This window comes from Oncorhynchus tshawytscha, linkage group LG20 (genome assembly GCF_018296145.1).
Source record: "Oncorhynchus tshawytscha isolate Ot180627B linkage group LG20, Otsh_v2.0, whole genome shotgun sequence".
Lineage (NCBI taxonomy): Eukaryota > Metazoa > Chordata > Actinopteri > Salmoniformes > Salmonidae > Oncorhynchus > Oncorhynchus tshawytscha.
In genome coordinates, this window is record NC_056448.1 from 23,843,765 (window position 1) to 23,871,076 (window position 27,312).

Here is a 27,312-nt window from a genome sequence, read left to right on the forward strand (position 1 = left end):
CGAAATACTGCAGAGTGGGAGTTTAGGCTGTATACCCCTCCCTCCCTTCTTTCCCAGGCCTGAAGACACACACTCTTGTCTTCCCTTGCTCCCTTTCACACACCCACACAAACCACACATAGGCATATATATGTACAGGGTACACTCAGGCACAGTTGCACATGTATTCTTTATCAATATCATTGTAACTAGAGTATAAATATCAGTGGATCTAAGTGATTTAGTTTCAGCTTTGTTTCTAGAACCTACCTTCAGTAGTCAAGTCCCATATCAATGCAGCTATGATGTAGTAAGTGGAGCTAGGCAGTTTCCAAAAAGCCTCCTCCCTATCACCAAAAATACACTTACACATGGCTGCACAGATTTCTTCTTCCTCTACAAAGAATTCAATCAGTCTACATTGTAGAAGAGGAATATACACCCTGTAGCTAAATATATGACACAGTACTGAGATCAAAGAGCACATTTCTGCTGAGGAGATTCCCATCGTATCCAACCCATCGGCCAGGAAAAGGGAGAGGTTCATGTCACACAACCAACCTCCAAAATCAGGAAAAGACACCACTGTCTCTATAATACTTTCTTATTTGCATTTCCCCCCACCCAATCTCCGCTCCTCCGCTCCCCTCCTTGCTTATCTACCTCACTTGCTTTGGCAATGTTAACGTATGTTTCCCATGCCAACAAAGCCCCTTGAATTGAATTGAGTGTAGGTGACAGCAGGCCTAAGTGACCACACAGACCACACAGCTATGAGAAATGGGTGGCAGCGTACAGTGAGGCAGAGCTGACAATGCTGGAGTGCCCAGTGTCCATGATGTACAATTGCACTCCATCTTCCAGCTCTCCTCCGGCACAGTATATGGGAAAAGCTTCCCTCAGCCAGCCACAGAGCTGCATGTGCCACACTAAAACCACAAACCATGCAGCCTACACACATTACCGCCATACATAAATAACCACACACACATGTGCCAAACACAGGCAAGACACCCAAGGGATAGAGAGAGGGAGAGAAGGAGATGAGAAGATGAGAAGAGAGAGAAAGATAGATACTATGCAGTTGTTGGGGGAGGCCAAGTGATGATAAGGAGCAGTATTTACCGTGTCTGCTTGCTAGCTACAGTAGCATTGTAGCACGGTGACTGAGATGTTGCTAGTGTTCCTTCATTCCTATTATCTTGGGTGGCTAAATGTCAGGCGGCTGCAGCAGCGGCGCCTGGGCCTGCGTCTCTCCCTCCCTTCCTCCACCTCTCTCATTCCTCCACCCCCTGACTCTCTGTCCCCCTTTCCTCCTGTCTCTCTCTCTCTCTCTCTCTCTCTCTTTCTCTGCCTCCTGACTATCTCTCTCTTCTCTCTGTCTCTCTCCCTCCCTTCCTCCACCTCTCTCATTCGTCCACCCCCTGACTCTCTGTCCCCCTTTTCCTCCTGTCTTTCTCTCTCTCTCTGCCTCCTCTCTCTCTCAGGCTCTCTGGTTGTACAGCTAGCTCCAGAATACCCTTTGCCGAATTAATCTCCTACCAGCAGCAGTAGTTCCAGAGGGCTGTACTGCAACCTCGGGAGTAGTCCTACGAGGAGGAAGCTGCCCCGCTTGCCTGTCTGCTGGGGGCTGGGCTTCCAGTGGGCTGCCTGACTGACTGTCTGAAAGCTGGAGATAGTTGCTGAGGGGTTTGTCTGAGGGTGGATTGACTCCTCCTCCGATCCCTTCCTCCCCTCCTCCGCTCCCCTACTTGTAGCTATGGAGCAGCATAGTGTATGGGGTGGGGCTAATTGGGCAGTGCTTGACTGATGCTGCTCTCTCTGTCACACACACAAGCAAGCAAACACAATGCTAACTGCTAGAAAGCTAAAAGTGTATGCTGTCGGTGACTGCAGAATGGGTGGAACCTGTTTGAATGTAGTCACATACTGTAGTTCTCGGTCTTTCAGGGCTCTGACGCTGGGGTCTGTATGTATGCAGATTACGTTCCTCTGCATACATTGTGTGTGTGTGTGTGTGTGTGTGTCTGTGCAAGACAAACAACTTTTTTTGAAATGTGAAAAATGCTGATCACACACCTGAGCATTGAACAAGATCCTAAGGGGCAAAGGAGGAGAACGATGGAACGAGAGGAAGAAAATAAGAAAGAATATAAAGTCATAAGAGAGTATGACATAAGAATCAATTGCGCATGATGCGCAGTGCACACTCCGAACCAAAAACATGCTGGATCGGTTGAATAATCTGCTGTGTGTTTTGATGCTTGCTGATGGCAAATTGAATGAGTAATCTTCTCAGTTCTAACACAAATTGAATCAGAGCAAATACACACACACACACACACACACATTCTTCCTCTCATAATTCTATGCCTTAATAAGTGTGCGTGTGTCACACCCTGACCATAGTTTACTTTGTATATTTCTATGTTTTGGTTGGTCAGGGTGTGAGCTGAGTGGGCATTCTATGTTTCATGTCTAGTTTGTCTATTTCTATGTCTGGCCTGATATGGTTCTCAATCAGAGGCAGGTGTTAGTCATTGTCTCTGATTGGGAACCACATTTAGGTAGCCTGGGTTTCACTGTGTGTTTGTGGGTGATTGTTCCTGTCTCTGTGTTTTGCACCAGATAGGGCTGTTTGGAGTGATCACATTTCATTGTTTTGTAGTTTATTCATGTATAGTTTTCCTTTATTAAACAAATATGAATCATCATCACGCCGCATTTTGGTCCGCCTCACCTTCACCAAAAGAGAACCGTTACAGAATCACCCACCGCAACGGGACCAAGCCGCGTGTCAACAGGCAGGAGCCACAGGAGAAGCAACAAAGGCAGCAACAAAGGCAGCAACAAAGGCAGCAACAGCGGCGCAATGAGGATTGGACATGGGACGATATATTGGATGGCAAGGGTTGCTATACATGGGAGGAGATCCTGGCGGGAATGGATCGCCTTCCATGGGAACAGGTGGAGGCAGCGAGGAGAGCAGAGGCAGCCAGAGAGAGGAGCCGGCGATATGAGGGAACACGGTTGGCAAGGAAGCCCGAGAGTCAGCCCCAAAAATTTCTTGGGGGGGACTCACAGGGAGTAGGGCTACGCCAGGTAGGAGACCTGCGCAAACTCCCTGTGCTTACCGGGGGCTAGAGAGACCGGGCAGGCACCGTGTTATGCAGTGGTGCGCACGGTGTCCCCAGTGCGGGTGCATAGCCCGGTGCGGTATATTCCAGCTCCGCGTATCAGCCAGGCTAGATTGAGCGTCGAGCCAAATGCCATGAAGCCGGCTCTACGCATCTGGTCCCCAGTGCGTCTCCTTGCGCTCGGTGTCTCCGGTTCGCCTGCATAGCCCAGTGCGGGCTATTCCACCTCGCCGCACTGGCAGGGCGACCGAGAGCATTCAACCAGGTAAGGTTGCACAGGCTCGGTGCTCAAGAGCTCCAGTGCGCCTGCACGGTCCGGTCTATCCAGTACCACACCCCAGCCCTCCGGTAGCAGCTCCCCGCACCAGGCTTCCTGTGCGTGTTCTCGGTCCAGTACCACCAGTGCCAGCACCACGCATCAGGCCTACAGTGCGCCTCGCCTCAGTGCGCCTCGCCTCTCAGCGCTGCCAGAGCCTTCCTCCTCTCCTGCGCTGTCGGAGTCTCCCGCCTGTTCAGCGCTACCAGAGCCTTCCGCCTCTACAGCGTTGCCGGAGTCTCCTGCCTGTTTAGCGCAGCCAGAGCTGCCAGTCTGCATGGAGCAGCCAGAGCTGCCAGTCTGCATGGAGCAGCCAGAGCTGCCAGTCTGCATGGAGCAGCCGGAGCAGCCAGAGCTGCCAGTCTGCATGGAGCAGCCAGAGCTGCCAGTCTGCATGGAGCAGCCAGAGCTGCCAGTCTGCATGGAGCAGCCAGAGCTGCCAGTCTGCATGGAGCAGCCAGAGCTGCCAGTCTGCATGGAGCAGCCAGAGCTGCCAGTCTGCATGGAGCAGCCAGAGCTGCCAGTCTGCATGGAGCAGCCAGAGCTGCCAGTCTGCATGGAGCAGCCAGAGCTGCCAGTCTGCATGGAGCAGCCAGAGCTTCCAGTCTGCACGGAGCAGCCAGAGCTGCCAGTCTGCACGGAGTTGCCAGTCTGCAAGGAGCAGCCAGAGCTGTCAGCCTATATGGAGCAGCCAGAGCCGCCAGTCAGCGTGGAGCAGCCAGAGCCGCCAGTCTGCCATGATCCGCCAGTCAGCCAGACTCTTCCAGATCCGCCAGTCAGCCGGACTCTTCCAGATCCGCCAGTCAGCCGGACTCTTCCAGATCCGCCAGTCAGCCGGACTCTTCCAGATCTGCCAGTCAACCGGTCTCTTCCAGATCTGCCAGTCAACCGTTCTCTTCCAGTGCCGCCAGTCTGCCCAGCGCCGCCAGTGCCGTCAGTCTGCCCAGCGCCGCCAGTCTGCCAGACTCTTCCAGATCCGCCAGTCAGCCAGGATCTGCCAGAGCCTTCCTCCTCTCCTGTGCTGTCGGAGTCTGAAGAGCCCCTCTGTCCCGAGCTGCCCCTCTGTCCCGAGCTGCCCCTCTGTCCCGAGCTGCCCCTCTGTCCCGAGCTGCCCCTCTGTCCCGTGTTATTAAGTAGGGTTGCCGTGGCTAGGAGGTCACGGAAGCGGACAAGGTGGAGGAAGATTACGGTGAAGTGGGGGCCACGTCCAGCACCAGAGCCGCCACCGCAGACAGATGCCCACCCAGACCCTCCCCTATAGGTTCAGGTTTTGCGGCCGGAGTCCACACCTTGGGGGGGGGGTACTGTCACGCCCTGACCATAGTTTACTTTGTATATTTCTATGTTTTGGTTGGTCAGGGTGTGAGCTGAGTGGGCATTCTATGTTTCATGTCTAGTTTGTCTGGCCTGATATGGTTCTCAATCAGAGGCAGGTGTTAGTCATTGTCTCTGATTGGGAACCACATTTAGGTAGCCTGGGTTTCACTGTGTGTTTGTGGGTGATTGTTCCTGTCTCTGTGTTTTGCACCAGATAGTGCTGTTTTGAGTTCTCACATTTCATTGTTTTGTAGTTTATTAATGTATAGTTTTCCTTTATTAAACAAACATGAATCATCATCACGCCGCATTTTGGTCCGCCTCACCTTCACCAAAAGAGAACCGTTACAGCGTGTGTGCCCAGTGCTCTTGGGTCTAAAATGACTTAATTTGGTTAGTCAGATTTGAAATAATCCAGGAAGGCCCTACATTTCAATGGTGTCATATTTTTTTGCACATATTGCTCCTTGCTTTAGATCTGGTTTATAAGATTCATATGGCTGAGATTCTATAGAAAATAGACCATACATTTATATTGCTGAATTTGACTGAAAGAACAGGTGGTATTACTGAAATGGGTCTGCTTTTCCAGCTCTCTCACTTCGATGGCCATTTCAGTCATTAATAGCTTGAGGACAGGAGCAGGCAGTTGCCAAAGCAGCATAACTAAAAACACTTCCTAAATTGTGTTAATTTGTGGGCCATGTAACACAGCTATTTGGACAAGCAGTAGTAAAAGCTTTCTAAATTCAGATAGCCCCTTCCTTTGGCTAGCCGTGGCCTTTGAACCCTCTATGGACGTCATCATCCATGTGGGTATACTGACTAGTCACCCTTGCATTGCTACTGGGCAAAATCTGTGACTTTTTGTTTTGAGAATGTTATTTCGCTCTCATTGACTTAGACACTGAGTAAAATATACAGTGTTGCATAGGAGTACAGTATTTTACCCTTTCACTTCTCAATAACAACAAGACTCCACAACAAGAAAATGACATCAGTTTGGAAATGAAAAATCTACAGTCTCCAGACCATTCTGCTTCATAATGACAAACAACTCTCAGCCCGTGTATTTTCTTTAGATTTATTTAAAACTTAACAGAGAAGGATTATTTGACTATCATAAGTAATACACCGAAAAGCATTACGACCCCCCCACCCCACCCAACCCCATGACTATCATAAGTAATACACCGAAAAGCATTACGACCCCCCACCCCACCCAACCCCATGACTATCATAAGTAATACACTGAAAGCGTAACAACCCCCCCCACCCAACCCCATGACTATCATAAGTAATACACTGAAAAGCATAACGACCCCCCACCCCCATTTTCCCTGCTTTATCAAGCTAGGGATATTTACCACTTCTTTGCTAACAGGCCAAGGTTTTTTTCTGGATCAAAAAGGGCTTAGATGGTGTGCACGGCAGAGGGTGTGGCGAAGTGTGCGGTTGGCCTGTCGGCGTGGAAAAATTTTAGAGGACAATGTAGATGCCCCTATTTTAGTGGTGTAGAGAAATGTTTGCATTTTTAAGCCAATTCCCTGCACATTTCTCTATGTAGCAGAAATACACTTGAACAGTTTTAGAGCTAATATCCTGCTATTCTACACATTTTGCCATGGAGCTGAGAACACGTTTCAGTTTGAATGCTAATTTCCTATAATTCTTTGCATTTTGCCATGGCTAGTACTGCTCTTTTGCTCAAACATAATAATAACATAATTACTGCTAAATTCAGTGTTTTGGGAATTTTCTATTCTCCCTGGCTTTATTTTGGTGATTGTTAGTCCCCAAAGATTATATTAATTTAAAATATATCGGTCAAATATCTACATACTTTTTGTACACACTAAATATCTGGTTTTAGTTATTTAAGTTTGCACTGAAAGCATTTTTCCATCCCCAAAGTTTTGGAGGAACACTAAACGATCTTGTCCAAATCAGTTACATTATTAAAAGCTGTCTTCGTTCAAAAAGCTTAGAACCTACTTAAATATGTGGGTTAAACTATTTTACAAATGGAAGATAAAACACTTATATGGAAAAGACAGGCTTTACAATGGAAACCCGGGAAAAGCTATTGGACAGGTGCTGGTGAATTGGGACAACAGATTTTATCAGATATAAATCAATTATTTCAAAATAATATTAATTGCAGGAGCACGCACTTGTGCACACACGCATGCACAAACACCCACATACACACAAACAAGTAGGTAGGTACAGTAAATAGGTGGTTATATATTTCAACTGACCTTTCAATTACTTAGCCTATGTGCCAGCAATGAGCTCTCTGCTCTGCCTCTGATTTGATTATGGGCTGGCTCAGTTCATTCAGATCTGGATCAAGTCCGCTTTTATTAATGCCAACACAAACCATGCGTCCAGCTGAACTCAGTGCCCAGGCTGGCTACACCCAGACTGCATGGGACTTGGTAGAGGAGTGGTGGGCCTTCATAGGCACCCAATCCATTGCTTAATTAACCCAATAATTCATGGGTTACCCCCTTTTCTGTTCCTGTCTGTCATGATACAGCTACTGTATATCTCATTGTGGAATAGAGGAATCGTGTTGGTTCTATACATTTTTTGCTCTATGAAAATGGTGCTGTGCTTTTAGCAGTCTCCTGGAGAGGATAATGGAGTTATGGAGGAGAGGGAGAGGGAGAGGGAGAGGGAGAGAGAGAGAGAGAGAGAGAGGAAGAGGAAGAGAGAGGGAAGAGAGAGATAAAAGAGCTCTGCTCTGTCTGGGTCTAATTCAATTAGGGAGGATGGAGACCTCAGCTGATGCAGACCCTACCGAAATCACTTTAGGAAGCATTCACCAAAACAATGTTAATTTCCTGGGGGCGAGTGGATTCAATAGAATTGCAATATAAGGTTTCTTATTGGGATATTTTAAACCAGTGATTATGTCTTTATGCATATGAATAACACACATTATTGACACTAATTATGACCCTGGCACTACACTGTTATAAGCCTTTATTATTAATTAGCAGTTTTTCCAGTTAGCATCCATATTATTATCATCATCATGAGGACCATCATTGAGGGGGCTGTGCCGGGGCTCACACAGAAGAGGCGTTGCTATGGGGACTGTGTCTGGGAGACAGTTGTAGCCTTCTAGCGGGAGCGAGACCCTCCTTAAAGACACACAGGTCATTCCTCATGCAGGGTCTCTTCCTGCTATGCTCTGTCCGTCACTGAAGGGCTGCAGACAGACAGACAGACAGACAGACAGACAGACAGACAGACAGACAATCAGACAATCAGACAGACAGACAGAGACAGACAGACAGACAGACAGACAGACAGACAGACAGACAGACAGACAGACAGACAGACAGACAGACAGACAGACAGATAGATAGATAGATAGATAGATAGATAGATAGATAGATAGATAGATAGATAGATAGATAGATAGATAGATAGATAGATAGATAGATAGATAGATAGATAGATAGATAGATAGATAGATAGATAGATAGATAGATAGATAGATAGGCATACTGTATATCACGCCTCACCTCTCCACTGTGTTAGCTGATATGTGATGAGCATTCTAACACAAAATGGCTGCCGTGCATCACCCAAGTGGGTGCCACATATTGGTGGATGAGGTGAGTTTCCCCCTTACTATGTAAAGTCCTTTTTGTACCTAAGTAGGTAGAAAGTTGCTATTTAAATTCAATCCATATACAGTGTGGTCCAACATTGCCACCTTTGATAAAGAAGAGCAATAATGACTGTATAAAATAAATAATTAAAATACAGAGCTTCAGTGAGCTCCAAAAGTATCGGGACAGTACCTTGTACTCCAGCACTTTGTATTTGAAAAGGTACATGAGAAAAGGTACATGAGGTGACTATGAGGTTAAAGTTAAAGGTTAAAGTGCAGACTGTCAGCTTTAATTTGAGAGTATTTCCATCTATATCGAGTGAACAGTTTAGAAATTACTGCACTTTTTGTACATAGTCCCTTCATTTTAGGGGAACAAAAGTATTGGGACAAATTCACTTATGTGTATTATTAAAGTAGTCACACATTTAGTATTTGGTCCCATATTCTTGGCATGCAATAATTATACCAAGCTTGTGACTCTACAAACGTATTGTTTGCATTTGTGTTTGGTTTGGTTGTGTTTCAGATTAGTGTGTGCTCAATAGAAATGAATGGTAAATAATGTATTGTGTCATTTTAGAGTCACTTTTATTGTAAATAAGAATATAATCTTTCTAAACACTTCTACATTAATGTGGATGCTACCATGATGACGGATAATCCTGAATGAATCGTGAATAATGGTGAGTGAGAAAGTTAGAGGCATATAACATGCCTCCGTTATTATAATGATTATAAGAGAGGTTAGCATTTCTTGGGGGTATGTTTATTTGTGCGTCTGTAACTTTCTCACACATCATTATTCACGATTACATACATTGAGTGTACAAAACCTTTTAAGGACACCTGCTTTTTCCAAAAATATTTAAGTGCCTTTGAACAGGGTATAGTAGCAGATGCCAGGCACACCGGTTTGTGTCAAGAAATGCAACGCTGCTGGGTTGTTCACGCTCAACAGTTTCCTGTGTGTATCAAGAATGGTCCACTCCCCAAAGGACATCCAGCCAACTTGACACAACTGTGGGAGTCAACATGGGCCAGCATCCCTGTGGAACACTTTTAACACATTGCAGAGTCCACGCCCCAACGAATTGAAGCTGTTCCGAGGACAAAAAAGGGGGGGTGCATCCCAATTATGAAGGTGTTCTTAATGTTTTGTACACTGAGTGTTTGTATATATATGTAGCAGTATTGCTTCCGTCCCTCTCCTCTCCCCTACCTGGGCTCAAACCAGGGACCCTCTGCACACATCAACAACAGCCACCCTCGAAGCATCATTACCCATCGCTCCACAAAAGCCACGGCCCTTGCAGAGCAAGGGGAACAACTACTTCAAGGTCTCAGAGCGAGTGACGTCACCGATTGAAACGATATTAGCGCCCACCACCGCTAACAAGCTAGCCATTTCACATCGGTTACATATACACTATATATACAAAAGTATGTGGACACCACTTCATATTTGTGGATTTAGCTATTTCAGCCACACCCATTGCCAACAGGTGTATAAAGCAAGCACACGTCCATGCAATCTCCATAGGCAAACATTGTCAGTATAGTGGCTTACTGAAGAGCTCAGTGACTTTCAACATGGCACCGTCATAGGATGCCACAGTTCCAACAAGTCAGTTGGTCAAATTTCTGCCCTGCTAGAGCTGCCCCGGTCAACAGTAAGTGCTGTTATTGTGAAGTGGAAATGTCTAGGAGCAACTGGCTCAGTCGTGAAGTAGTAGACAACACAAGCTCACAGAACGGGACCAGCGAGATCTGAAGCGCTTGGCGTGTAAAAATCGTGTGTGCTCACCTCAATATCGAGTTCCAAACTGCCTCTGGAAGCAAAGTCAGCACAAGAACTGTTCGTTGGGGGCTTCATGAAATGGGTTTCCATGGCCGAGCAGCTGCACACAAGCCTAAGATTACCATGCGCAATCCCAAGCGTCAGCTGGAGTGGTGCATAGCTCGCCACCATTGGACTCTGGGGCAGTGGAAACAAGTTTTCTGGAGTGATGAATCCCCTTTCACCATCTGGCAGTCCGATGGACGAATCTGGGTTAGGCGGATGCCAGGAGATACCAGCCCCAATGGATGGTGCCAACTGGTGCCAACTGTAAAGTTTGGTGAAGGAGGAATAATGGTCTGAGACTGTTTTTCATGGTTTGGGCTAGGCCCCTTAGTTCCAGTGAAGGGAAATCTTAACGCTACAGCATAGAATGACATTATAGACAATTCTGTGCTTCTAACTTTGTGGCAACAGTTTGGAAAAGGCCCTTTCCTGTTTCAGCATGACAATGCCCCCGTACACAAAGCGAGATCCATACAGAAATGCTTTGTCGAGATCGGTGTGGAAGAACTTGACTGGCCTGCACAGAGCCCTGACCTCAACCCCATCGAACACCTTTGGGATGTAATGCGAATTGAGAGCCAGGCCTACTCGCCCAACGTCAGTGCCCGACCCCACTAATGCTCTTGTGGCTGAATGGAAGCAAGTCCCCGCAGCAATGTTCCAACATCTAGTGGAAAGCATTCCCAGAAGAGTAGAGGCTGTTATAGAAGCAAAGGGGGAACCAACTCCATATTAATGTCCATGATTTTGGAATTAGATGTTCGACTAGCAGGTGTCCACATACTTTTGGTCGTGTAGTGTATATGTTTGGGGTGGCAGGGACCCTAGTGGTTAAGAGCGCTGGGCCAGTAACCAAAAGGGGGCAGGTTCGAATCCCAAAGCCAACTAGGTGAAAGATATGTTGATTTACCCTTGAGCAAAGCACCTAACCCTAATTGCTCCTGTAAGTCACTCTGGATAAGCTCATCTGCTAAATGACTAAAATGGAAAAATGAGAACATATATTCCAGCATCCCCAATCTAGAAAACCTGTCGCTATAACACAGTCCCACTCTGGCAACCCAGCCTCTGGTGACTCATGTGGCATGTCCATTCTATTTCACAAAGCTGGAATGAGCAAGAATTCCTCCTGCACAAGGACCATGGAGTTACGGAAATGACTGTTGTGTAACCATAACACAACAATGTGGATGTAATAACAGGTTTATGTGCATACGCAAACACTATTCACTCTGCTAGCATAATATTGTTCCCTGTAAATTATTTATATCACATTTACATATTTCATAATTGTTCCATGAGTTGATGTATGGCAATATGGAGAGCATGTCAGTGAAGTGGTCATTACCATAAGAGTGTTAAGATACTGGATGGACATAACAGCTGACCATCAAGTCACATGTATGCCAGGAAGCATGTTCCAGCCTTTAGGCCTATGCGTGTTGGCCAATGACAAGATATTAGCGTGTGTACAGTAAGGTGCTCTGCACATCTCTGCCATCTCCGCCTTACATCTCCGTTGGGTGAAATTGATTTGGAACAAGTGAGGCTTGCAACAGCAAGAAGCCATTATGGTCTGTCAGTTTCCCTTTACGAATCTGTCCCTATCTTGCTAGTGGGCTTCTTGCCAGGACAATAGCTCCAGCACCTTCCCTCCCTGGACCAGGAGGAGACCCAGAGGACTTCCACTCCTTCCCCCATTTTCCTTTCCTTACTTTTTCTTTGCTCTTCACTTCACCTCCACACACTCTCCTGACTGCACAATCCAAAGTGCCACAGCTCACCAGACCCACACATTTGCTATGCATGAGAGCTTGCCATTAATACCTATATGCCATAAAGGAACAGGACATACACTCTCTAATCTATACAATATACATTCTCTGAGGACATAGATTGTGATCATGATAAATGCAGTAAAGAGTATGATAAAATATGATTAGGACTTAACCAATGGCTTGAAGGGCCAAACAGCTGGTTATCTGGAAACCTAACTGATCAAAAGCAGATATGGTGCAATATGCTGAGCTCTGGAGAATAGATGGCATTTTGTGTGTTCAGGATTCAGAGGGCCACTAGTAGGACACAGTGACAAACTCCTCCATCTGGTCTAAGGAGATCCCACTCCCAGGGGCACTTCAAAAGGTGCCATCCCTTATCCCAAGGAAGTTATAAATGCAATCCCTTATTATTTGAAGGAGATTAAGGGGTGAAATCTGAAAAATACAGTACAGTTCAAAAGTTTGGGGTCACTTAGAAATGTCCTTATTTTTTAAAGAAAAAGCAACCTTTTTTGTCCGATAAAATAGCATCAAATTGATCAGAAATACAGTGTAGACATTGTTAATGTTGTATGGAATGGAATATCTACATAGGCCCATTATCAGCAACCATCACTCCTATGTTCCAATGGCACGTTGTGTTAGCTAATCCAAGTTTAACATTTTAAAAGACGAATTGATCATTAGAAAACCCTTTTGCAATTATGTTAGCAAAGCTGAAAACTGTTGTTCTGATTAAAGAAGCAATAAAACTGGCCTTCTTTAGACTAGTTGGGTATCTGGAGCATCAGCATTTGTGGGTTTGAGTACATGCTCAAAATGGCCAGAAACAAATAACTTTCTTCTGAAACTCGTCAGTCTATTCTTGTTCTGAGAAATGAACGCTATTGCGAGAAAGGCTACATGCGAGAAATTGCCAAGAAACTGAAGATCTGGTACAACGCTGTATACTACTCCCTTCACAGAACAGCGCAAACTGGCGCTAACCAGAATAGAAAGAGAAGTGGGAGGCCATGGTGCACAATTGAGCAAGAGAACAAGTACATTGGCGTGTCTAGTTTGAGAAACAGACACCTCACAAGTCCTCAACTGGCAGCTTCATTAAATAGTACCCACAAAACACCAGTCTCAATGTCAATAGTGAAAAGGCGACTCCGGGATCGCCTTTTTCTTAGCAACTCTGCCTAGAAGGCCAGCATCCCAGTTGCCCATTCACTGTTGACGTTGAGACTGGTGTTTTGCGTGTACTATTTAACTTCTTCGATATAGGGGGCGCTCTTTTAATTTTTGGATTAAAAAACGTTCCCGTTTTAAACAAGACATTTTGTCACGAAAATATGCTCGACTATGCATATAATTGACAGCTTTGGAAAGAAAACACTCTGACGTTTCCAAAACTGCAAAGATATTATCTGTGAGTGCCACAGAACTGATGCTACAGGCAAAACCAAGATGAAATTTCAAACAGGAAATGCCCCAGATTTTGAAAGCGCTGTGTTCCAATGTCTCCTTATATGGCTGTGAATGCGCCAGGAATGAGCCTACACTTTCTGTCGTTTCTCCAAGGTGTCTGCAGCATTGTGACGTATTTGTAGGCATATCATTGGAAGATTGACCATAAGAGACTACATTTACCAGGTGTCCGCTTGGTGTCCTCCGTCGAAATTATTGCGTAATCTCCAGCTGCGTGCATTTTTCCATTTGCTTCAGAGGAGAAACCCAACTGCCACGAATGATTTATCATCGAATAGATATGTGAAAAACACCTTGAGGATTGATTCTAAACAACGTTTGCCATGTTTCTGTCGATATTATGGAGTTCATTTGGAAAAAAGTTTGGCGTTGTAATGACTGAATTTTCGTTTTTTTTTCTTAGCCAAAAGTGATGAACAAAACGGAATGATTTCTCCTACACAAATAATCTTTTTGGAAAAACTGAACATTTGCTATCTGACTGAGTCTCCTCATTGAAAACATCTGAAGTTCTTCAAAGGTAAATGATTTTATTTGAATGCTTTTCTTGTTTTTGTGAAAATGTTGCCTGCTGAATGCTAGGCTTAATGCTATGCTAGCTATCAATACTGTTACACAAATGCTTGTGTAGCTATGGTTGAAAAGCATTTTTTGAAAATCTGAGATGACAGTGTTGTTAACAAAAGGCTAAGCTTGTGAGTGAATATATTTCTTTCATTTCATTTGCGATTTTCATGAATAGTTAACGTTGCGTTATGGTAATGAGCTTGAGGCTATGATTACGCTCCCGGATACGGGATTGCTCGACGCAAGAAGTTAATAAAGCTGCCAGTTGAGGACTTGTGAGGCATCTGTTTTTCAAACTAGACACTCTAATGTACTATGAAATGTCTAAGTGACCCCAAACATTTGAACAGTAGTGTACATGTTTTCAACACCCCAAATTCAATTTTTTTAGCATCTACCAGGGCTACGGAGCAAACGACTTTCCTAAGACGACAGCACAGGAGGACATAAGAAACACAATGTCATAACTGCCAGTCTCACATAATGACATGTGTGTCCAGGCATAGCCTCCTCCCCAGGGCCTGTCATACAGTAAAGAGGGGATGGGGCTGTGACTGTGGCTGCGACTGCATGGAGCTAGGGATCCAGGGCAGAGTTAGGCCAGTCTGAAGTGACAGCTGACTCAAGGGAACACTGATGCTGCCTCTGTCCCTGCCTGCTGAAATTAGCCACCCTCCAGTGGACACGTCTCCTCATGACTCCCTCTAAACACTCCTTCCCCTCAGGGAGGTGTGTTTGTGTGTATGTGTATGTGTGTGTGTGTGTGTGTGTGTGTGTTAATGGGAGTTGATGAGAGAACACAGAAACAGTTCTCAGACCTGCTTACACTACACACAGCTCTGTGGAAGGACACAGAACGAGAGAGGGCCGGCCGACGAGCTGATGTGACGTCCAGGCGTCTCACAAAGCATTATGGGTGAATGATATAGGGCTGGAGGTTGGGAAGCTACCGTTTGAAATCCCTAGTGGGGTGTAGTGGTCCTGTTGAGCGCCTAAGCGAGGCACTTACCCCGCCCAGGCACTGCAATTTCTAGAGATATAAAAAGCAACATATCCACCTAGACAAAAGCAACCTGTAATGCATTGCTTTAAAAGGATGCCTGAATTCAATGTACTGTCTCCCTCTCCCTCTTCCTGTACTGTCTCCCTCTCCCTGTACTGTCTCCCTCTCCCTGTTCTGTCTCCCTCTCCCTCTTCATGTTCTGTCTCCCTCTCCCTCTTCCTGTTCTCTCTAGCTCCCACTCTTCTGTGATACAGATTTCTCTCTGAAATGTTTAATTATCAAAGTGTATAATGAGGAAAATGTTTCTGAAAGCCAAGCTTGTCAGAACATCAATTTACAGTCTCTCTAAAAGCTTTTCAGACAAAACGGCTTTGGCCCTTGAGTGAGCTCTGATTGGAGGGTCTTCAAACTACATGAACCACGCCACAATAACACCAAAAGCCAAGAACACAAGTGTTTGTTTTATCTAGGCTATTATTATTATTTTATTCCTGAACTATGAATGTGTTTGGGTTATTAAACTGAACCTTCCAGGGGAGGATTTCCTAATCCTCACATACACACACACACCGCTGTGCAAATCACTTACACTTACCATTGGAAGACTGTCTGTCAACCATCCAGCTGGCACACACATACAACAGCCAGACAATCAGCCACAAGCAGCCATGCCACCAACCAGGCAGGACGCAAGCCAGACAAACCGGCCAGCCTGTGGATTTGTCAACCAAACAGACAGATATCCAACCAGACAACCAACCAGCTCATATAGCAGGAAAAGAGACAGATGGACAGATAGATACTGTAGGTGAGACATCTCATTCAACATTGCTTCTTCGGGATCGGTGTCCCTCCCATGGGACGGTTGTGTTGCACTGACGTAAGCTAACGCGATTAGCATGAGGTTGTAAGTAACAAGAACATTTCCCAGGACATAGACATGTCTGATATTGGCAGAAAGCTTAAATTCTTGTTAATATAACTGCACTGTCCAATGTACAGTAGCTATTACAGTGCAAGAATGCCATGCTATTGATTGAGGAGAGTGCAGAATTTTAAACATGAACAGTTATTAATTAACAAATTAGGCACATTTGGGCAGTTTTGATACAATATTTTGAACCCGAAATGCAACAGTTCATTGGATCAGTCTAAAACTTTTCACATACACTGATGCCATCTAGTGGCCAAAATCGAAATTGCACCTGGGCTGGAATAATACATCATGGCCTTTCCCTTGTATTTCAAAGATGCAAAAAAAATACAAAAGAACAGTTGTTTTTTTCTTTGTATTATCTTGTACCAGATCGATTGTGTTATATTCTGCTACAATGCATTCACATCACCATAAACTTCAAAGTGTTTCCTTTCAAATTGTACCAAGAATATGCATATTCTTGCTTCAGGGCCTGAGCTACAGGCAGTTAGGTATGTCATTTTAGGCGAAAATTGAAAAAAAGGGGGGGATTCTTAAGAGGTTTAAGACCAGAGAATCAGACATCCAACCAGCCAACAAACCATCACATCTATCTACAAAAAGACAAACAGGGGGCCTCCTGAGTGGCGCAGCGGTCTAAGGCACGGCATCACAATGCTAAAGGCGTCACAACAGACCCGGACACCTGCAGGCTGACCTCAGTCGTCAGATGAACGGTGCTTCCTCCAACATTGGTGTGGCTGGCTTCTGGGTTAAGCGGGCGGGTGTTAAGAAGAGTGGTTAGGCAGGTCATGTTTTGGAGGATGCATGACTCCACCTTCACCTCCCGAGCCCATTGGGGCGTTGCAGCGATGAGACAAGATCGAAATTGGGGAGAAAAAGGGGGTAAAACACAAATATATATTTTTTAAAATATGACAATCAGGACAACATTCTACCTAGAGGATTCAGTCCTAGAGGAATCAAACCAGCCAGCCAATTGTACACACGATCAGAAAACCAGCCAGTCGGGCTGTAAGGAACCAGCTTGAAGAACTGTTACAGAATCCCCCTGCAGAGGGCGCTGTGGGACTAATTTCCAGCGTGCTGTATACGTTTTGCTGGCGCAGCCTTATCTAACTCTCCCACTCACGTGACAGATATCGATCCACTCCAGCTTGTGGTTTCAGCCAATCAAACAGTCGTGATGCACTCCACACTCTGTCAATACATTGATGCATCCTGTGATAGGTCAGATGCTCCTAGCTAATCCAGCACTGGCCAGTTGGGTCCATTGCATGCTCTTTCAAGTGTAAAGTATTAGCTGGGCCTGAACTGTGTTTTCTCCAGTGTCAGAGCGTGGATGGACATACTGTATGTGCATGGGATGTGAAAACAAAGTAAGTTGTTGTCGCTGTTGTTATCATTGCAGTATGTGCTAGAGTAATAGTATTCTATGTAAGTTTTCATTCTTGTTATTATTATGTTACTACTAATATTGTGTGCGATGATTAGTCACTCTTTACTACTTCTTATTTCCTAAATATTTAAATACAGTCCTTGCTGTTGTGTGTTTCTTTGTAATAGCCTACTATCTGTATAATATATAGATAGTAGGCTATTGCAAAGAAACACACAACAACAATAATATATAGTCCTTGCTGTTATACGTACTGTGCTATTGACATGCTAGTCATTCATGTAGTGTTACTATGTAATATGTGGTTATTAGGTCATTATTAGATACAGTCCTTGTTGTTCTATCCCAAAAGCTTATTTCTCTCAGATTTTGTTTACGAATTGGATTACATCCCTGTTAGTGAGCATTTCTCCTTTGCCAAGATAATCCATCCACCTGACAGGTGTGGCATATCAAAAAGCTGATTAAACAGCATGATCATTATGTGCAGTATTGTCACACAACACAATACCACCGATGTCTCAAGTTTTGAGGGAGCATGCAATTGGCATGCTGACTGCAGGAATGTCCACCAGAAATGTTGCCAGAGAATTGAATGTTCATTTCTTTACCATAAGCCGCCTCTAACATCATTTTCGAGAAATATGTCCAACAGTCATCACAACAGCAGAGCCCGTGTAACCACACCAGCCCAGGACCGCCACATCCTGCTTCTTCACCTGCGCTATCATCTGTGGGAGGGGGCACACTATTTCCTATATAGTGCACTACTTTTGACCCGAACCCAAGTAGTGCACTATATAGGTAATATGGTGCCATTTGTGACACAGTCCGTGATGGTTGTGATAAAGTGAAACCCAGTGAAAGCCTTCCTCATTGCAGATGGACTGGAATAGAGTGAGAGTAGGAAAAAGCCTGAGGTCTGTTAAATGCAACATCCAATGTGCCAAATGTCAACCTCAATAACACCACCTTTACCACCCTGTGGCCTTGAGACACTACTATACCAACACAGCCTGTGGGGTGCTCTCTTTTCCTCCATTTGTCTCATCATGTGACCCTTTCTCTTTTTTACATATATTTTTTGCTTACGGAACCTGGTATTCTCAGGCGGTCTCCTGTCCCAGTACTAACCAGGCCCGACCCTGAACAGGTGTGTTCAGGGTGGTATGGCCACAAGCCTATTTTTTTTACCCCATTTTCTCCCGGAATTTGGTCCCTTGGCTCATCTCTGTAATTCCTCAATAGGCTCGGGAGAGGCGAAGGTCGAGTCATGCATTCGCTGAAACATGACCCACCTGGCCACATACTACTTATCACACTGCTCTCTAAACTGGATGTCAGTCGCACCAATGTGTCGGAGGAAACACCGTTCAATTGGCTTACAGGTTCCTGGCCCTGTCAAAAGGAGTCGCTAGAGCACGATGAGCCAAGGAAAGCCCCACCGGCCAAACCCTCCCCTACCACGGATGGCGCTGGGCCAATTGTGCACCGTCCTATGGGGCTCCTGGTCAAGGCCAGTTGTCACCCTACACGTGTCATTGTAAAAGGCAGCTTGATTTTGAAGGTAATACCAGCTCATCACATAAAACCACCCACACACAGAGAATCCCTCTTAGTCATCCACTATAAGAACATTTAGCCTGGTCCTGGCCATATCTGCTCAGGTATATTCAACCCTGCAATTACCTACCCAGCCTACCTCCCTAGTCATGAGGTAGCCTCACCCAGCCTATCCTCTCCCCTCCCTCCACAGCCGTGCTGGCACTAGCCAGTCGGGGCCAAGTGGTATATGGCCCTGCCAAATCCCACACAGCACTGCCTTGCCGTGCCTAGCCCCATTTAGCCCTATACAGAAGCACAAAAGCCTGCATGGTGTCCTATAGACTGTAGACCCATGTAGCCAAGCTCTCCACAGGCCTTCCCAGCTCCATCTAGCCATGGTCCTGCCTAATGTAGCTACTCAGACTGGCCCAGCCTAACCCAGAGTGTTTCAGAGCTGCAGTCCCAGTCATAGCAGTCTCTCTCAAAGCAGCAGAGCAGAGTAGAGCTGAGGAGGAGCACGCAGCAGACAGACACTTCTCTCTCTCTCTCTGCAACACAGCAGCATCGCCCACGCAACCAAGTCCATGGGCACAAATCACAAATATGCATGTAAGTATGCAAGCAAGCAAACACACACACACACACACACACACACACACACACACACACACACACACACACACACACACACACACACACACACACACACACACACACACACACCTGGTTAGTCATGATATATTCCTGTTCAGTGGATTGAAGAGTAGTGTCATGGCTGACATCTACTGTAGTTTCTGAGTGTGTGTGTGTTTAGTGTAAACCAAGTCAATACCATACAAGTTTGTTTACAGAGATGTTCTTTGCACCATTCTTCCAATACTGATCTATCCGAGTCTGTGGTGAGAGCGTTACACATGCAGAAATGCATATGCTACATTTTGCAGAAGGTTATGGCAATAAGAATTCCCACTGAGACAGTGGCACAACACTAGTGGTGCATAGGGTAAAAAAGCTCCCTACCTCAAAGGCAGTTCCCCCTTTGTCTCAAAACGACTGTATCCTCCCTCTCATCACCGGCCGGCAAGGGTGACGCGGCAGTGGCGTGTGCCTACGTGTGTGTGCGCCGTGAGCGTTCCAAAGGCTAAATGGTTGGTCCAGTCTACAGCTCCGAGAGTCAGACGAACTAAGGCTCTCTCACACACACACACACCATCTCTCAGTTACTCGCTTGTGTTCCCGCTCTCTCTCGCGCTCTCTCCTCCTTAGTAGCACTCGCAGGTTCTCTATCACGACAAACTCCCTCCCTCCCCTACTTCTCAGCCTTTCTCTCTCTCTCCCTTCCCTGTCTCTCACAGTTGCACGCGCATGCTCCGTGCAGTCCGCATCCCTCCTCTTTATTCCACTCACAAAAATTCACACACAAACCCACTGAAGGTTGTCAGCATTCATATCATTTGCCTGTGTAAATCTCAGCTCATTGATGTGTAAATGATTGCATCATGGATGACCGTTTCCTCTTCACGCATCTCCTCCCTGCAGTCCTCCCTGAGCAGCCTTCACACGCTCTCTCCATCTCTCTCACTCTCCTCTCTATTTTTTAGAATAGAGAAAGGCATGATCTGAGTATACTGGGTCGATGTATTCCTGCACTGGATCACTTAACTCTGCTCCTTCTTCCATCCTCTTAGCCATGATTCATCATTCCTTTCTTCCCCCCATTCAAACACTGACATACGTCCCTCACTCTTTTCTTTCTATTCCTTCATGCATTTATTTTTGAACTGCTATGTCACCTGTCCTCAACCTAGGTTTGGTATAGTGAGATGTGTGCTTCCTGGCTCTGCTTGGACTCCTAAAAGACCCTTACCTTAAAGTACTGGAGGACATGTGCCAATGGAAAAACCAAAACTAACCAGGACAGACCAATCAAAACTCACCTTCACCTTGACTGACCAATAAGCAACAGTGCCCTCTCAGCCCTCCCCAATGCCAGATCATACCTCTAAAAGCAGAGTGGTGTTTTAGAGAGATTACAATATCACAGCAGCAGGTATTGGTTAAGCAGCTCTCTATTTTACAGGGCTGGAGAGAGGGAGAGAAAAAAAAACTATCTCCTCCACTCTGTTGCCTAGCAACGCCAGCTGCTCTGAGAGTACACACTCCCTCCCTCTCTCTCCGTCCTTAGATACGGTTCTTTATAAGCCAGTTGGTTTTCAGGCACAATGCAAAACCCTGTAAGACTCTAGTTGGGATTGGACAGAAAATGAGTCTGAGGATGCAAGGTGTCATTTGACAAGACTTTTTAACCACACCCACTGAAGATGCTAATAACACGTCATCATGGATTTCACCCTGTTTCAACCTCTGATTGGTGAATCCAGACATTGCTTTTTACCATTGGGTCATTGGTGCTTTCAGTGAGATATGCTGTCCTCTCCTGGACACATTGACAACTGACTTACAGTACAACATATAAACAGCAAATTTAACAAGGATATGCATAACATTTGGGTTATACAGTGGGGAGAACAAGTATTTGATAACCTGCAAAATCAGCAGTGTTTCCTACTTACAAAGCATGTAGAGGTCTGTAATTTTGTCATAGGTACACTTCAACAGTGAGAGACGGAATCTAAAACAAAAATCCAGAATATCACATTGTATGATTTTTAAGGAATTAATTTGCATTTTATTGCATGACATAAGTATTTGATACATCAGAAAAGCAGAACTAAATATTTGGTACAGAAACCTTTGTTTGCAATTACAGAGATCATACGTTTCCTGTAGTTCTTGACCAGGTTTGCACACACTGCAGCAGGGATTTTGGCCCACTCCTCCATACAGACCTTCTCCAGATCCTTCAGGTTTCGGGGCTGTCGCTGGGCAATATGGACTTTCAGCTCCCTCCAAAGATTTTCTATTGGGTTCAGGTCTGGAGACTGGCTTGGCCACTCCAGGACCTTGAGATGCTTCTTATGGAGCCACTCCTTAGTTGCCCTGGCTGTATGTTTCGGGTCATTGTCATGCTGGAAGACTCAGCCACGACCCATCTTAAATGCTCTTACTGAGGGAAGGAGGTTGTTGGCCAAGATCTCGCGATAAATGGCCCCATCCATCCTCCCCTCAATACGGTGCAGTCGTCCTGTCCCCTTTGCAGAAAAGCATCCCCAAAGAATGATGTTTCCACCACCATGCTTCATGGTTGGGATGGTATTCTTGGGGTTGTACTCATTCTTCTTCTTCCTCCAAACACGGCGAGTGGAGTTTAGACCAAAATGCTCTATTTTTGTTTCATCAGACCACATGACCTTCTCCCATTCCTCCTCTGGATCATCCAGATGGTCATTGGCAAACTTCAGATGGGCCTGGACATGCGCTGGCTTGAGCAGGTGGACCTTGCGTGCTCTGCAGGATTTTAATCCATGACGGCGTAGTGTGTTACTAATGGTTTTCTTTAAGACTGTGGTCCCAGCTCTCTTCAGGTCATTGACCAGGACCTGCCGTGTAGTTCTGGGCTGATCCCTCACCTTCCTCATGATCATTGATGCCACACGAGGTGAGATCTTGCATGGAGTCCCAGACCGAGTGTGATTGACCGTCATCTTGAACTTCTTCCATTTTCTAATAATTATACCAACAGTTGTTGCCTTCTCACCAAGCTGCTTGCCTATTGTCCTGTAGCCCATCCCAGCCTTGTGCAGGTCTACAATTTTATCCCTGATGTCCTTACACAGCTCTCTGGTCTTGGCCATTGTGGAGAGGTTGGAGTCTGTTTGATTGAGTGTGAACAGGTGTCTTTTATACAGGTAACGAGTTCAAACAGGTGCAGTTAATACAGGTAATGAGTGGAGGACAGAGGAGCCTCTTAAAGAAGAAGTTACAGGTCTGTGAGAGCCAGAAATATTGCTTGTTTGTAGGTGACCAAATACTTTTTTATCACCATAATTTGAAAATAAATTAATTAAAAATCCTACAATGTGATTTTCTGGATTTTTTTCCTTCTCATTTTGTCTGTCATAGTTGAAGTGTACCTATGATGAAAATTACAGGCCTCTTTTATCTTTTTAAGTGGGAGAACTTGCACAATTGGTGGCTGACTAAATACTTTTTTGCCCCACTGTATGTCATGCAATAAAATGCAAATGAATTACTTACAAATCATACAATATGATTTTCTGGATTTTTGTTTTAGACTCCGTCTCTCACAGTTGAAATGTACCTATGATAAAAATTACAGACCTCTACATGCTTAGTAGGAAAACCTGCAAAATCGGCAGTGTATCAAATACTTGTTCTCCCCACTGTACTTTAAAGGTAACATAAAAGGTCAAGGCAAAGTCAGAAGAAGGCCACTGGTGAGCTCACATGGGCCTTACCTTCCCTTTGGCCTGCAGGTTCCTGGCAGCGATGATTGACAGCTGTCTCTGGATCCACAGCAGCTCTGCCTAAGACTGTCTCAGTAGCCCCTCAATGTCACTTGACCTGTGACCTCACAACATGTCCTGGCAGTCTGGCACACACATCGTATATCACAAAGACACACACAATACAGCTTCATCCCTAGATTAGGCATAAATCCAATGACCTGATGTCAATAGTTTAACAGTGCTGCTGCCAAACATCAAGAGCTCTCTGGCTTTCCCCACAGATTGACTGACTGAGTATCAATTCAAATCAAATCAAAGTTTATTTGTCACGTGCGCCGAATAGAACAGGTGTAGACCGTGAAATGCTTACTTACAGGCTCTAAACAATAGTGCAAAAAAGGTGTTAGGTGAACAATAGGTAAGTAAAGAAATAAAACAACAGTAAAAAGACAGTCTATATACAGTTGCGATGCTATAAAATTAGTGAGGCTACATACAGACACCGGTTAGTCAGGCTGATTGAGGTAGTATGTACATGTAGATATGGTTAAAGTGACTATGCATATATGATGAACAGAGTAGCAGTAGCGTAAAAGAGTGTGTGTGTGTGTGTGCGTGTGTGTGTGTGGACGTGTTTAATAGTAAAAGAACAAAAAGAACAAAACCTACTGGGGGACATTTTGTTAGTCCCCACAGGGGCAAATGCTATTTCTAGGGTGTTTAGGGTTAAGAATTAGTGTTAGGGAGAGAGAGAGCATGGAGATTATTGTACACAGCATTACAATGACAGGAGGAGCCTCTGGACCTAGGCCAGCTTTTATCAGCCAATACTAAGTACCCCTCTCCATCCCTCTGCTCTGCTGCTGTCCTCCTTCCAGCCACTCAAATCAAATCAAAAATCACTCACCGTCATTAGTCATCACAAACATCCCTTGATGATGATTGACATGGTTAAGGGGGTTAATACTGCTTAGCTCACTGGGGGAATTATACAGATTAGACTACAAAGACCACAAGATACATCATGATACGGAAGTCTTTAACAAAGGTTTGATATCATATTTTATCAGTACTCAGATGCTCCTTGGCTTAATCTGAATATAATGGTTCCTTTTCTTGTTGTGGAGAGTTGGACATGGGTATGGGTCCTTAAAATAGCTAGAATACTTAGATATGAAAGGCGTTTGCCTTAACTGCTACAGCACTGTATGTACTGTAGTCAGCACTTTTTCACGACCGCAAAGTCAACACTAGATGGAAACGTGGTCTCACAATTTCCGGGAATTTTCATTCTGGGTCCTAACTTTGATTGATTGAAATGTTGAAATGCTGCTCTCATTCATACACACCCACCCACACACACACACACACATCATGGGTCTGTGTGAGACACAATTGGCAGTGACCCATCAGCCTAACATGGCTTTTACCATGAGGATGATCGTATCTCCAGGCTCAGATGGGAGAATCCCTTCTTTAAACCAGTGAAGGTTTTCTCTCTAGGACGTTCCCATTCACTTTAGGCAGCTGCTAGGGTTCCTTATAGCAGGGTTTTACCTATTGGACCTGGTAAGAGAGCAAACATCAGTCTATACATTCACTCTATTAGTGATCTGGAACATTTCCATGTTCTACTTTCTAGCTGAATAATGCCATTATATCATGTGACTCTTTAGCCTAGAATAGAATTACAGTTGAGCAATGTGAAATATAATCATATTTTAAACTGATACCAATATTTTTGGGCTTTAAAAAAGGTGTCTTAAAGCAACCCTGTTCCTTGAGTATCCCCAACAGTAAACATTTTTTTATGTAACCCTGGACAAGAACACTTGTCATCTAATCATCAAGCCCTCAATAAGCCGAATGAGGTGAGTCTGTCCAGGGCTATAACAAAAATATGTACTGTTGAGCGCACTCGAGGACCAGGGTTGGGAAACTCTGTCTTCGAGGAGAGCTGTGCTGAGCCTAACTGTCCTGTTAACCCAAGCCAAAGGAGAGGGCCTTCCCTTTAAGCCTTACACACACGCAAAACCAAATTTGGATACACCTCACAGCTTCTTAATGACTCACCTTGGCGAGCTTCTGTCTTGCTGCAGGGAGAAAGGGAAACAGAGAGCATGGTGTCCCTCTCAAAAGGCAGGAAACGGAGTACCTCATTCCGTTTCAAATTATTTCCCATGACATGCCTGCTGAACATGACCATGACGTATTGTTGTAGGCATGAATGTCTCCACAACAACCCGTTCCTTGTCCCCTCACAGCCCACCATGACCTCAAGCATAACTGCACCAAATTTGCAGAGAGCAGTGACGTCTTCTTATTGGGAACAAATGTGATTCCTCATCCGCCAGCCCGAAAGCTACAGTCACTGTCAGGAATAAAGGAGAGGAGATGAGAGCAGTTTACCTCTGTACCTCTCCAATGCATGTGACCACAGGCTTACACAAATGCGCAACATGCACTCAACCAGAAAACAACATTGTGTCTCATGCTTGAGCATGATATGAGTCAGTGGTTACCAGGACAACATGAATTAGCACTTGTGTTGTTATTTTCACTCTCTGATCAAGCTTATAGGCAGTATTATGACAAAAAAGAAAACACTATAATGAAACCTACCCCTTATTGATGGTGTTTTTTATTCTGCATTTTTCTACATTTAGGTAATAAGAATTGGAAGGCAATGTACAGTTGGTATGTTGTAACAGTTCAGATGTACAATTATGATCTTCGAGGAGGGATTCCCATGCTTTTTCAAATTCTCCTACCTCTGACTGTGGCAACCATCAACTCTTTTTCAAAATACTCTCTCCTCGCTTCTTTTCTGCTGCATGTGACTTGACATTCCTTGATATCAGTTGGCCTGGTCCTCCTCAGTCATGTAATAAAGGCCGCTGTATGACAGAAACACAAAGGTAGGCACATGTAATATGCAGATCCGTGCTTGTATCCAGCCAAATACCAAAGGTGTGTGAATGCATTTGTGAATATGTCGTGACTCCAGAGATAACGCAGCAGGATCAGTAGTTTCCATGGTTTCTATTGTGTGTTGGTACGTGTTAACGCAGGAGATTCTCTTCATTAGATCTGCATCCTTGAAACACTGCACAATGTGTTGTCTTTCTCCTCCTAGCATTCTTGTACCCAGAGCTGCTTGCTGTGTGGCCATATTTTATTTAACCTTTATTTAACTAGGCAAGTCAGTTAAGAACAAATTCTTATTTTCAATGATGGCCTAGGAACAGTGGGTTAACTGCCTGTTCAGGGGCAGAACGACAGATTTGTACCTTGTCAGCTTGGGGATTTGAACTTGCAACCTTCCGGTTACTAGTCCAACGCTGTAATCAGTAGACTACCCTGCCGCCTGCTACCGTAGCACACATACAGCAGGAGCAGAAGAGGGATCAGGGGAGAGAAAGAAGAAAAGAAACACTGTGATTCTAGAAGGGACATAAGTTGTTATATATGTAAGTAAGTTATTTGTGAAAAGCTTCCTATTGGTTGATTCTGATACTTTCCAAGATGGAAACTCAAGAATCATGTCACCTTAAAGACATCTCGGAAACACACCAAATGGTCAGTGAAGAAACTGACTACATGCCGCATCACCATGGTACTTCCTGTCATAGTCAAGGATTTATGCCGTGTTCAAGGCAGCTCAGAAACTTGGAACCTCCGAGTTAAAATGTATCTAAGTTATTTGCGAAGAGCTTCATATTGGTTGATTCTGATACTTTCCATGTGGGAAACTCATACCTCATCTTTCGAAAATAAGTTTTGAAGACGGAAATGTCTAAGTTGTCTTGAACGCGGCAACAGTCACCATGATCCTTACTGACATCTTCTACATACGGTTAACAAAATTATAAACATGGGCTGTAACAACATACAGTACAACACCCTGGAACAAGTGGCATATTGTTTTTGCCTAAAGTAGTTACATTTAAAGTGAAACAGAACATTTAAAGAGACACTGTACATGAGACATCAATCAGATGGATCAACTTT

General features: G+C 44.9%; 1 protein-coding gene across 1 annotated transcript in view; it reads right to left on the bottom strand.

Annotated features, from left to right (window-relative positions):
* The window catches only part of LOC112220378 (RIMS-binding protein 2), a 72,605-nt gene extending 52,379 nt beyond the window's left edge, over positions 1–20,226 (bottom strand). The window contains exon 1 of the mRNA XM_042302387.1: positions 19,952–20,226. The gene's annotated coding sequence lies outside the window, so the exon portion shown is untranslated. The remainder of the gene's footprint in view (positions 1–19,951) is intronic.
* Between the last annotated feature and the right edge of the window lie 7,086 nt (positions 20,227–27,312).